Source organism: Lampris incognitus, chromosome 5, assembly GCF_029633865.1.
Source record: "Lampris incognitus isolate fLamInc1 chromosome 5, fLamInc1.hap2, whole genome shotgun sequence".
In the NCBI taxonomy this organism is placed as follows: domain Eukaryota; kingdom Metazoa; phylum Chordata; class Actinopteri; order Lampriformes; family Lampridae; genus Lampris; species Lampris incognitus.
This window is the reverse complement of record NC_079215.1, coordinates 65,045,158-65,057,492: the sequence shown is the minus strand read 5'-3', so window position 1 is coordinate 65,057,492 and position 12,335 is coordinate 65,045,158. Positions and strand designations below refer to the sequence as shown.

General features: G+C 48.3%; 1 long non-coding RNA gene across 1 annotated transcript in view; it reads left to right on the top strand.

Moving 5' to 3' along the window:
- Positions 1-12,070, top strand: part of LOC130113439 (uncharacterized) — a 130,340-nt gene extending 118,270 nt beyond the window's left edge. Inside the window, exon 3 of the long non-coding RNA XR_008810290.1 lies at positions 11,996-12,070. This is a non-coding gene — a long non-coding RNA (uncharacterized LOC130113439). The remainder of the gene's footprint in view (positions 1-11,995) is intronic.
- The last annotated feature ends 265 nt before the right edge of the window (positions 12,071-12,335 follow it).

Sequence of the window (12,335 nt, the reverse complement as noted above, 5' to 3'; positions counted from 1 at the left end):
AGGGACGGCGTGAGGAGGGTAGCGTGCCGTTGTGGCTGTCTGACAGAATCAGCCTTCTGGAATACAGATGAAGAGATGACATGTTCTGCTTTCATCTGTTGGTTTCCTGGTATTGGAGCCTGTAGGGCTACGTTAACGCTCAGTACTTCTGTTGTTTTACACCCTTTACTAGAAATATGCCGCCTCACGCTTCTGAATCCACATTTTACTGACAGTTTCTTGGACTTTATCATTTTTGCCCTGATGTTGACTGCTATAGCAGGGCTGGAGTTCAAACGGACCGTTTTTTAACTCTCTCCAAACCAGGTCGACTTGATCAAAATGACCAGTGATACACCGAAAATCAAAAGTAGACAATTGTGACTGCCAATGCATGGCCAGCTTACTAAGTTGAGACATCTTCAGATCATGGCTGAACGGATGGAAAATCAGTTTTGATTTTCCATCCGTTCATCCATGATCCAAACCGCTTATCCTGCTCTCAGGGAGGCTGAAGCCTATCCCAACAGTCATTGGGCGGCAGGCGGGGAGACACCCTGGACAGGCCGCCATGCCATCACAGGGCCCACACACACACACACACATTCATACCTAGGGACAATTTAGAGCAGCCGAGTCACCTGACCTATGTGTCTTTGGACTGGGGGGAAACCGGGGCACCCGGAGGAAACCCACGCAGACACGGGGAGAACATGCAAACTCCACACAGAGGATGACTCGGGATGACCCCCAAGGTTGGACTACCCCGGGTCTCGAACCCAGGACCTTCTTGCTGTGAGGCGCTAACCACTGCGCCGCCCTGTCGTGAATTTATGTCGTTCATTACATGTTTGCACGTCACAGAACCTCATATGTGCCCCAAAGGCACTGCATAGTAAAATATCTAATATTAATATCTAATATTAATAGTTTTGATTGTATTTGTCAAAAAAGTTGATGGGACTTACTTAACGCGCCGCTGTATATGGACGAGGAGAAATAGAAATGAGATTAATTATGAAATGGTTTTTCCGTAACATCACAAAATGAGGGAAGATCAGCAGTGGTGGGGTATGTTGTGAAGACTCAGTCTATAGAGAAAATTAAAAATTAGAAGAAAATAATTTCATGACCCTGGCCTCTCCCCTCGACCTCTCTGGGCTTTCTGTTTTCATTTCTTCTCCCCTCGGCCCATCTCATCTCTCTCCTTCTGTCTGTTGTTCCCCGTGAAATGAAAGATTTTAATCTGCTGGAGATTTAGTGGAATTTAAACCATCGTCGCAGGTCAGCGTCTTTCTCTTCATCCGTTAGCCTGCGTTCACCTCCGCAGTTTGATTTCTTTCTGTCAGCTTCTGCCTCTGTGAGTGTGTCTGCAGTGTGTGTGTGTGTGTGTGTGTGTTTATGTTTGTGTCTGCACGCACAACAGCCGTTTGAAATCAAGTCAAAAATTATCGCTCGCTGATGAGCAATTACAGCCGAGGTTTTGAATGATGTGACAATCACCCATCTGTTATAATCAACTTCTCACGAGGGTAGGGCGCTTTAAATGAGATGGCGGATGGGATAAGGGCTTGATGAAAAGGGTGTGTGTGAAGGAGGGGGGGGGTAGAGGAGGGAGAGACAAAGCAACGGGGGAGGAGGCGATAAGAGGAGAATGATAATTTTCCCCTTTGTGCAGGTGTATATCTGTTGTTGATTGCTGTGTGTGTGTGTGTGTGTGTGTGTGTGTGTGTGTTGGACCAGGCAGGAGGCTAAAAGCTAACCAGCTAGCTACACAGTAGCTGCCAGTGTTTTAAATAGTAATGGAATAGCACGATACGTATACTACCTGCTCCGGTTTCCCGCAACACAGCCAAAGTTACCACTCAGCAAAAGTTGTCTACATCAGCTTTAAATATGATGGCTCCTGTACACAAGAGGGGTCAAGTCTGTGACTAAAGGAAGATCAAATCAAACTAAAATGCAAAGCTAAACATTATCCAGTTTTTAATTCTGTTTAATAGAATGTTAGATATAAATTGATATGTCACTAAATATTAGCATCCTACCACACTGGATTACCTCGCAGGTGTTGCACCAAAACCTGCAGCGTTTGCAAAAGCTGACTCGCACGTGAACACTTTCGTGTCCGACTAGCATCATGCCCATTTTGAATGGAAGAGCGGGATTTGTGTTATGAAAACAAACTATTGAAGAAATGAAGAACAACCGCTTTAAAGGAAAAAACCCCATGGGAAAAATAGTTATTTTATATCACAGTCTACCCTCCGAGTACAATCGGGAACAATCAGTAACAATTTATTGTCATTTCTTTCATGTACTTGTGCACACAAAAGAAACTAAATTCTGTTTCCCCCAGCCCACAGCAGTGCACCACCAAAGACAAACACACATCCCAAATGTCCCCAAAAACGACACCACCAAAAACAGACAGAACAAAGCACAAAAAACAGTTAACAACACAGTCCACTCAGTGCAACACGGTCCAAAAAATTCACTGTCCAGAGAACGAACACCAGCCAGGATGACTGTCAGAACTGCCGGTCTGCATGGGCTAGCAGTTAGCTTAGCCTGCCCTGCTTCCACGTCCTGTCAGACCGCCCTCCATGTTTCGTCCTCGGGGCTAGCTTCATCAGGGCCGTGGTCCCTGGGCCCACAGGATGCAGCAGACCAGGCTTTCCCAGCCAATCCAACGTCAGCTCTCCCAGCCAGACACCATCGACACACCTCCCCACACTCCACACGACGACGCTAAAAACACAGTCAACGCTAGGCGAGGCCGCCGCCAGACCACCCTCGGTGTTATCAGAACTGCCCTTCTGCATGGGCTAGCAGTTGGGTTAGCCTGCCCCGCTTCCACGTCCTGTCAGACCGCCCTCTGTGTTACCTCTTTCGGCACAACGCCGGTCAGGTCAGTGGTCCCTGGGCCCACAGGACACGGCAGACCAAGCTCCCCCAGCCATCAAACAAAGACAAAACAAACTTAGATACAGACGTTGACAAAGACACTGCATGGACGGTACTGGGTGAGGCCGCTGCAAACGTAAATTCGTGCCGCCATCTCCCCACTCTGTACAGTACGGAGAGAGGCAGGGGATTGTAGAAACGGAGTGATGGCAAGAGAAGGGAAGGAAGGCGATGCAGTGGGGTGAGGGACGGGAAGAGCAGGAAATAGAGAGGGGGTGGGGGGCGAGATGAGTGAGACAAGGAATAGATGAGGAAACTATCTGTGAATGATAAAAAATAAACAGCTCCTACAACTCAGAAATCGATTTTCTATGTTACATTTTCTCCGAGTTATTACTCTTCATCCTGCTTGAAGCTCCGGCCCGGCGGCTGACGCCTTGCGTGTGAGGCAGCTCTAATTAGCTGGTTCAGCGTCGCCATGATGGCTCTGCTGTGTGACAGTAATGTTTTAGTAGTCATGTCATATTTGATTGAAATCAAGCCGCCCTCCGTCCTTCTGTTTGTTTACGTGAACATTGTGTTCTTTGAACATCATAGCGGTCACTTCCTTTGATTATGTGTTGCACGGCTCATCCGCAGGGTGCTATTTTGTATTCCATCTACTGTGATTGGAAATTATCCCTTAAGGAAATTAGGACAGAAACGGGAACACATTTTCAATGATTGTGTTTACATGCCAGATGCTAGCTCACCGTCTAAATAAGGGAATATTCCAGATAGGGTGGCTGAACGCATCTAAACACCCAGGCCCCCGGACGTCTTTCTGTACCGGTGAATAATCACACCGTTGTGATCGAGACAATGCAAATTACCCGGACCATGAGCTTCAACAGGGAAGTAGCTGCGGTGTTAACACCCCATAATACCCTGTATTTTAACCCATCCCAGTTAGCACAATTAGGTCTCTAGTTGGCTGGACGTGAAATGATTCATGTGAAACGTGACACGGCTTCCACGTGTGCAAACACGACAAACTCGAGATCATGGACTGCGGATATCTCAATGCACTTAAACACATGCCGTATGCTTTTATATTCAGACATTAAAACAACAGAGCTGGGCGTTCAGGTGGCGTAGCGGTCTATTCCGTTGCCTACCAACCTGGGGATCACCAGTTCGAATCCCCGTGTTACCACCGGCTTGATCGGCTGTCCCTACAGACACGGTTGGCTGTGTGTGCGGGTGGGAAGCCGGATGTGTATGTGTCCCGGTTGCTGCACTAGCGCCTCCTGTGGTTGACTGGGGTGCCTGTTCGGGGCTGGGGGGAATAGTGTGATCCTCCCACGCGCTACGTCCCCCTGGTGAAACTCCTCATTGTCAATTCCTGGACATTAGGGGTGTCCGGGTAGCGTAGCGGTCTATTCCGTTGCCTACCAACCCGGGGATCACCAGTTTGAATCCCCGTGTTACCTCCGGCTTGATCGGCTGTCCCTACAGACACAGTTGGCTGTGTGTGCGGGTGGGAAGCTGGATGTGGGTATGTGTCCCTCCTCCGGTCGGTCGGGGCGCCTGTTCAGGGGGGAGGGGTAACTGGGTGGAATAGCACACTACATCTCCCTGGTGAAACTCCTCACTGTCAGGTGAAAAGAAGCGGCCGGTGACTCCACATGTATCGGAGGAGGCAGCCCTCCCCGGATTGGCAGAAGGGGTGGAACAGTGACCGGGACGGCTTGGAAGAGTTGGGTCTTCCAGTTGGAAGAGTGGGGTCTTCCACCTGGAAGAGTGGCCAAGTGCAATTGGGAGAAAAAGGGGGGACATTCGAAAAAAACTAACAAAAAAAAAGAACAAACATAGCAGCTTGGATGTTGTGTATGATCACAGTGCCTTTTCCCCCTACTCCAGACTTGATGTCTTCATGTACACATCTAAAGGTTTCTGCTCCCCCGCTCTGTGCAGCTGTTGTGTTTTGGGGTGTCTGTCACGGCAGTATGCTTCGCTGTCCTGTTGAACTGTCTGTCTCTCGCTCATAAAGTTATGGGTTATCTAATTATGTAGATCCATCCAGGCTCCTCATATAATGAGCATTAACCTTGTATAGGAAGCATGCGCACACACACACTCACACACACTTGCACTAATGGGGCGAGCACATGGAAATTGATTTCTAACAAGCAATACATTATCAGGCGAGGAAACTTGCATTTACCGAACCACTGACCCGGCGATCATGTGGAACCCCGGTCGATCTGGTTTAATGTGGCTGGAGCGAAACGTGCCTTCATCAGAGGAGCCAACTATCTCGCTGAGGGGAAATCTCAAGCAGATAATCTCCGTTTCTCCAACTTTGGGGTGTATGTATCACCTTTTCACCATCGATACCGATTCTGAATTTGAGGTATCAGACGGTACCGGTTCCGATCCATACATTTTGCTGAATGGTCTTTTTTTCTGCGCAGATTTGGATTTAGATTAGTTTTGGGTCAATGGGCAAAATTGAGACAAATTATTATTATTATTTTTATTTTTTGTCTACCATTAAAGAAATAGAGGCTCTCATGTGTTAAACTGCAGCAACTCGATCCATTTTGCTTTGAATTATGACATGTAACTTGTGGCGCTTGGTATTAGATTGAGGTCCTAGGTAAATCTCTGATACTGATACTCTGATCTAGCCTGGTATCAGCCCAATATCCGATACCAGTACCAGTTTCAGTATCGATGCATCTCTACTTTTAACCCAAAGATTCCAGTGCAGAGATCTGACTGAGGCCTGCATGGAAATACACCTGCAGTCACTGTATTGTTTATAAGGGTGGGGACACCTGCAGTCACTGTATTGTTTATAAGGGTGGGGACACCTGCAGTCACTGTGTTGTTTATAAGGGTGGGGACACCTGCAGTCACTGTATTGTTTATAAGGGTGGGGTACCTGCAGTCACTGTATTGTTTATAAGGGTGGGGACACCTGCAGTCACTGTATTGTTTATAAGGGTGGGGACACCTGCAGTCACTGTATTGTTTATAAGGGTGGGGACACCTGCAGTCACTGTATTGTTTATAAGGGTGGGGACACCTGCAGTCACTGTATTGTTTATAAGGGTGGGGACACCTGCAGTCACTGTATTGTGGAAAGTCATTACCGTCACTCAGGATGAACTTTATCTGGTTTATTTCTTCACTGGTGCCCCAAATTGGCACTTCTGCCACACCGGGGCCCTAAGTCACTAGCTGGACCTCTTCTCTTCTGTAGTTCCCCGGTAGTGGAACAAGTTACCCAACTCCAGTCGATCCGCCGAGTCCCTCTCCATCTTTAAGAGGAAGCTAAAGACCCAGCTCTGTCTCCAACACCTCCACACATGATGGTATATATATATAAATAAATAAAAATCACGTCTATGCATTGCCTTTGTGCACTGCCTGTTGACACCTATGTCCTATCGGACTTGAACCTCGTTTCATTGTTTACACTTACTTGCGTTGTTGCCTCTATTAACTCTCAGATGTGCGTCCCTTTGGATAAAAGTGTCTGCCAAATGAAGTTGTAATTGCAAATTGAAAAATAAAGTGAAATAAGATAAACACAAAAGAGGTTCTGCAAAGACGAAAGTCCTTAATGAAGGGAGTGTGATGGAGGAAGGTGACGCAGGGAGAGACGGAAAGCGGAAGTGAGATGGTGGAGGTGATAGTTGGCAGATGTGTCAGTTACAGATGCAGGTTTGTTTCAATGGGGGGAAAACTACAAAAGGAGGAAAGGAGGGATGGATGGATGGTTGAACAATAGCAGAGGAGGCGGGAGAGAGTGTGGAAGCAGTTTTTACACACCTCTCGATCATAAATATGGAGAAGGAACAGCAAGGCCTCGCCAACCCTCCTACGACCAAAATGTTGCCCAGCTCCTTTGCCAAGCTGCATGGCACCGCGAGCCAAGAGCGAAACGCAGACTGACGGATGAATGGAAAACTGAATTATTTGTATATTGTACACATGAATTATAGTAGTGGGGGTGTCCAGGTAGTGTAGTGGTCTATTCCGTCGCCTGCCAACACGGGTGATCGCCAGTTTGAGTCCCCGCGTTACCTCCAGCTTGGTCGGGCGTCCCTACAGACAAAATTGGCCATGTCCTGGTCGCTGCACTAGCGCCTCCTCTGGCCGGTCGGGGCACCCGTTCGGGGGGAAGTGGGAACTCGGGGGGGGGAATAGCGTGATCCTCCCACATGTTACGTCCCCCTGGTGAAACTCCTCACTGTCGGGTGAAGAGAAGCGGCTGGTGACTCCACATGGTGGCAGCGACCATGTGATAACTTAGCACAATAGCGCCGCCCTGGTCAGAATTTGCAACTGCAGTCGCACTCGTGGCGATATCAGACAGTACACGTGCAACTTGTTGCTGCTGTTTTAATAAACAACCTCCTATAGCTGGTAAGAATTTAGTAACAAGTTCTTGGTGTTAGCTAGTAAGAGTGGTGCATCCCGTTCTTACTCCGTATGATGTAAGTCCTGACCCACTAAGTACATATACGTGAGAATAAAGGACATACACCTAACTGGTGCAGCCGGCCCCAGCTTAACTACGCATCACACAAGCCGTGCAGCCATTTCAATACCACAGCCATACGTTTCATTTTAAAACGCCACTTTTGTCTTAACATCGCTTCATGCTTTCCAAACATCTGAGCGTCTCTTATTTTCAGGATCAGCTTTTTCTTCTCTGCCTTCTCGGATAGATGGATGGGCGGATGAGTGCGGTGTAGGCGAGCCGTGAGGTGCTCCAGATCTGGTAATGAGGGGGAGAGGTGACGGGACGACATATGTCTCATTATCACTCCCAGCCTGCCAACCAGACGCACCGCAGAGCTAACCTTCCCTCCACTCGGCTCCGCTCGCCTCCTCCCTCCGACCTCCTTGACTCCGCTCCTTTCCTCTGTCAACTCGCATGTCAGCAACATTAGCAGGAGTTTATTTAGAGTCCATTTATTTCCCAGCGGGTGGCCACTCGTGTGTCACGACAAGTCAAGCCCGTTTTATTTGTATAGCCCAATATCACTAATTACACGTTTGCCTCAGGGGGCTTTACAGCAACACAACATGCTGTCCTTAGACCCTCACATCAGATTTTTTTTAAAAACGGGGGGGGGGGGGTAGGAAGAAACCTCAGGGACAGCAACAGAGGAGGGATCTCTCTCTCCCAGGACAGACAACATGCAATGAGTGTATGTGTGTGTGTGTGTCTGTGTGTGTGTGTGTGTCTGTCCCACTGGGTTGGAAAAACCAGAAACCGCCTACCATGTGGGGCCATTTTATGGGTCCCCATGAGAAAAAGGGTCCATATTTTCTGGTCAGGACTTGGGTTTAGAGTTTACAGTCAGGACTTGGGTTTAGGTTTTAGGGTCAGGCCTTGGGTTTAGGGTCAGGATTTGGGTTTAGGGTTTAGAGTCAGGACTTGGATTTAGGTTTTAGGGTCAGGCCTTGGGTTTAGGGTCAGGATTTGGGTTTAGGGTTTAGAGTCAGGACTTGAGTTTAAGATTTAGGGTCAGGATTTGGTTTCAGAATTTAGGGTCAGGGCTTGGGTTTAGCATTTAGAGTCAAAACTTGGGTTTAGGGTCAGGGCTTGAGTTTTGGGTTTGGGGTCAGAACTTGGGTTTGGGGTTTAGGGTCAGGACTTGGGTTTGGGGTCAGGACTTGAGTTTAAGGTTTAGGGTCAGGACTTGTGTTTAGGGTTTAGGGTCAAGACTTGGGTTTAGAGTCAGGACTTGGGTTTAGGGTTTAGGGTCAGGACTTGTGTTTAGGGTTCAGGGTCAGGACTTGTGTTTAGGGTCAAGACTTGGGTTTAGAGTCAGGACTTGGGTTTAGGTTTTAGGGTCAGGACTCGGGTTTAGGGTCAGGACTCGGGTTTAGGGTCAGGACTCGGGTTTAGGGTCAGGACTTGGGTTTAGGTTTTAGGGTCAGGACTCGGGTTTAGGGTCAGGACTCGGGTTTAGGGTCAGGACTCGAGTTCAGGGTGAAGGTTAGAACTAGGTCAGGGTAAGGGTTAACATTAGGCATGTAGTTATGATGGTTAGGGTTAAGGGCTCGGTCATGAATGTAGTCAATGAGGGGTCCCCACAAGTATAGAGAAAAAGTGTGTGTGTGTGTGTGTGTGTGTGTGTGTGTGTGTGTGTGTGTGTGTGTGTGTGTGTGTGTGTGTGTGTGTGTGTGGTTGTTTTAGAGCTAGAGATTTGTTTATCCAACACTTTCCCCTCAAATCTGATTAGCTCAATGTCACATTGGAATTTCAGACCCCCTACTAATGTATGTGTCTGTATGTTCTTGTGCACACATTTGTGCGTGTGTGTGTGTGTGTGTTAATGCAAATGCACATCCCTGGACTTTTATTTGATCTGAATAATACCATTTTATCCTGTTTATGTCTTTTTATGCCGCACTCAGTAGTTTTTATTGTTCTTTGAATATCTTACTTTGTTGTCCTCTCTCTCTCTCTCTCTCTCTCTCTCTCTCTCTCTCTCTCTCTCTCTCTCTCCCTCTCACTGTCCTCTATCTCCTGTCTCTCTATCTCTCTCTCTCCCCCCTCTGTCTCTGGCCTCTGTCTGTCTCTCTCTCTCTCTCATCTGTATTCTGTCAATTCAAAGGTTTTGTAAGTTCATTCAACCTCCACAGCCTCTTTGCAGTGCCCTATCTATCTGTCTGCCTGCCTGCATGTCTGTCTGTCTGTCATTACACTAATCCTTGAGCCAAAATGGCCGACACTTTGACCTGTGTTTCTCTGCACCTACAGCAAAATCTGCAGCACAGTGCTCCCAGGTAGTCAAGGAACATGGAAGGGAAAAATAGAGCTGGACACACGTCTGTAGCACCAGTCCCTTTTTTTATTTTCACCCAATGACAAAAACCCCATAAACTCACGACCGGGCGGCACGGTGACTCAGTGGTCAGCGCAGTCGCCTCATAGCAAGAAGGTCCTGGGTTCGAGCCCCGGGGTAGTCCAAACTTGGGGATCGTGCCGGGTCGTCCTCTGTGTGGAGTTTGCATGTTCTCCCCGTGTCTGTGCAGGTTTCCTCCGGGGGCTCCGGTTTCCTCCCACAGTCCAAAGACATGTAGGTCAGGTGGATCGGCCGTACTACATTGTCCCTAGGTGTGTGTGTGTGTGTGTGTGTGTGTGTGTGTGTGTGTGTAAGCTCTGATGGCCTGGCGGCCTGTCAAGGGTGTCTCCCTGCCTTCCGCCCAAGGATAGGCTCCAGCATTCCCGCGACCCTGCGAGCAGGATAAGCGGTTTGGATAATGGATGGATGGATGGATGGACGGACAAAAACACCCCATTTCCATCTCCTCATTACCTAATCATACATCGGCTCCAGCACTGGCAGTGTTAGTCCTGCAATTTAGCCGTTGTGCTACGTGGGCAAACAAAGAATGGCCTTCATACGACCACTGTCCTCTCCGTTACAATGACAGATGTGATCTGGGAGAGGGAGGTGTACCATGGAAACTATTAAAGTAATCTTGTGGCAATCACCCAATCTCTTTGATAAGAGGACTGTTCGGGAGCGGCGAAGACCACGGTGGCATTGGTCTGCTGCATCTTTCCAAGAGCAAAGGTCAATAAATGGTTTGTGTATTGCATGGAACGACTAATTTTCATGCTGTAGCACAAAAAAAGTTTGGGCCTACAAAACTTAAATACCGCCACATAAACCCCAGCCTAATCATATTCATATTACTGTAGGATGCGTTCTCACTAACACGCCATTAGCATCAAAGAAACCCCGAGACTGCAGGGGAAGCAATTATTTTCCTTTTCGTTGGGTTTGCAAAGACTTGTGGGAGAGTAGTCCAGTGTCAGGAGGAGGAAAAGGTCACGCTTACATATTCAATAAAGGCACAGTTCTGTACTCTGCTGATCACACTCCGTTATTATTTATTTATTTCTAGATTTACTAATAACATCTGGGTTTGTAAACCGTGATCAAAGTGTTCACATGACCACTTGTAATTTCCGAACCTGGAGTTTTCCTTCACCCCCCATTCATTCTTCCCCCGTACGCATACGACTTGGAGCCGCTGTGGACGCGGGGGCAAAGATCGACAATCCCCGAGAACCTTGCACCACCCTGCTGAAGAGATGCCTCCGTTGGATGATTTGCCTCTTCCTATAGAGGAGACATGGGCAGCCCCTTGGGCCGCATTCGGCCCCCGTCCTCACTCAGCGTGGCCAGCGGGTCAACTCCAAATATCAATAAATTTCCGGTTTCAGAGCAGTTGGAAGCAAGCGGGCTTTTTGACTATATTTGAACCGGATCCGGGCAGCACGGTGGCACAGTGGTTAGCGTGGTTACCTCACAGCAAGAAGGTCCTGGGTTCGAGCTCCGGGGTTGTCCAACCTTGGGGGTCGTCCTCTGTGTGGAGTTTGCATGTTCTCCCCGTGTCTGCGTGGGGTTTCCTTCGGGGGCTCCGGTTTCCTCCCACAGTCCAGAGACATGTGGGTCAGGTGGATCGGCCGTACTAAATTGTCCCTAGGTGTGAACGTGTGTGTGTGTGTGTCAGCCCTGTGATGGCCTGGCGGCCTGTCCAGGGTGTCTCCCCGCTTGTCGCCCAGTGACTGCTGGGATAGGCTCCAGCATCCCACAACCCTGAGAGCAGGATAGGCGGTTTGGATAATGGATGGATGGATGGATGGAGTTTTTTGCCTTGCTTTCGGAGCCACGCAGCGTTCCTCCATACGAAGAGCACCTGCTCAGCTGTCACCAGTCCTTCAATAGGAATAGTGTCCTTTCTTCCCCTGTTTTTTGCTGAAAATAAGTAAAATCAGCTCTCCTTACTGCTTTTCCAGACGCTTCTACAACGTTAAGCGATGGTTTATTTGCATCCATATTCAATTTACTACCAAGTGGCGTTCAATATTTACGGCGCACGTGTCTTGTCTTTACGGCACATGTGTAGGAACATCTTGTCCTGATTTCTCCTACTCACTCCTCGCACGAACACACTCGAGGAGCAATATGAAAGAAAACCTAGAAAATGTGGACGTGTGAAGCCCAATATATCCAGTTATGTCTGAATTTGCAGGGCACATTTTGTCCCCGTGCACTGAATGTCCTTTGCTTTGTCTTCGCAGAAACAGAACAGAGAAGAAGAAGGAGAAGGAGAAGGAGACCTTCCACATCCCTGCTACACCGCCGAATAAGTTGGTAGGTTCAGTTCATTCGCTCTCTTTCTCCTCTCCTTTTTATATGGAGATCAGGTTTTGCACTACCTGTCCGTCTGTTTGGACCTTGGCAGTCGAGTCCTGATCCAGAATCCATCATCACCTTGGTTTTCCACTCTGCGTCTCTGTTTCCTTATTTCTTCCTCCCACTTTCTGTTCCACCACTCACTCTCTCCTCCTGTGCAACACACGGACAGACCAGTGTTGAATTGTCGGGGGGAAGAAAAAAAAACACAAAACAAAATCCCGC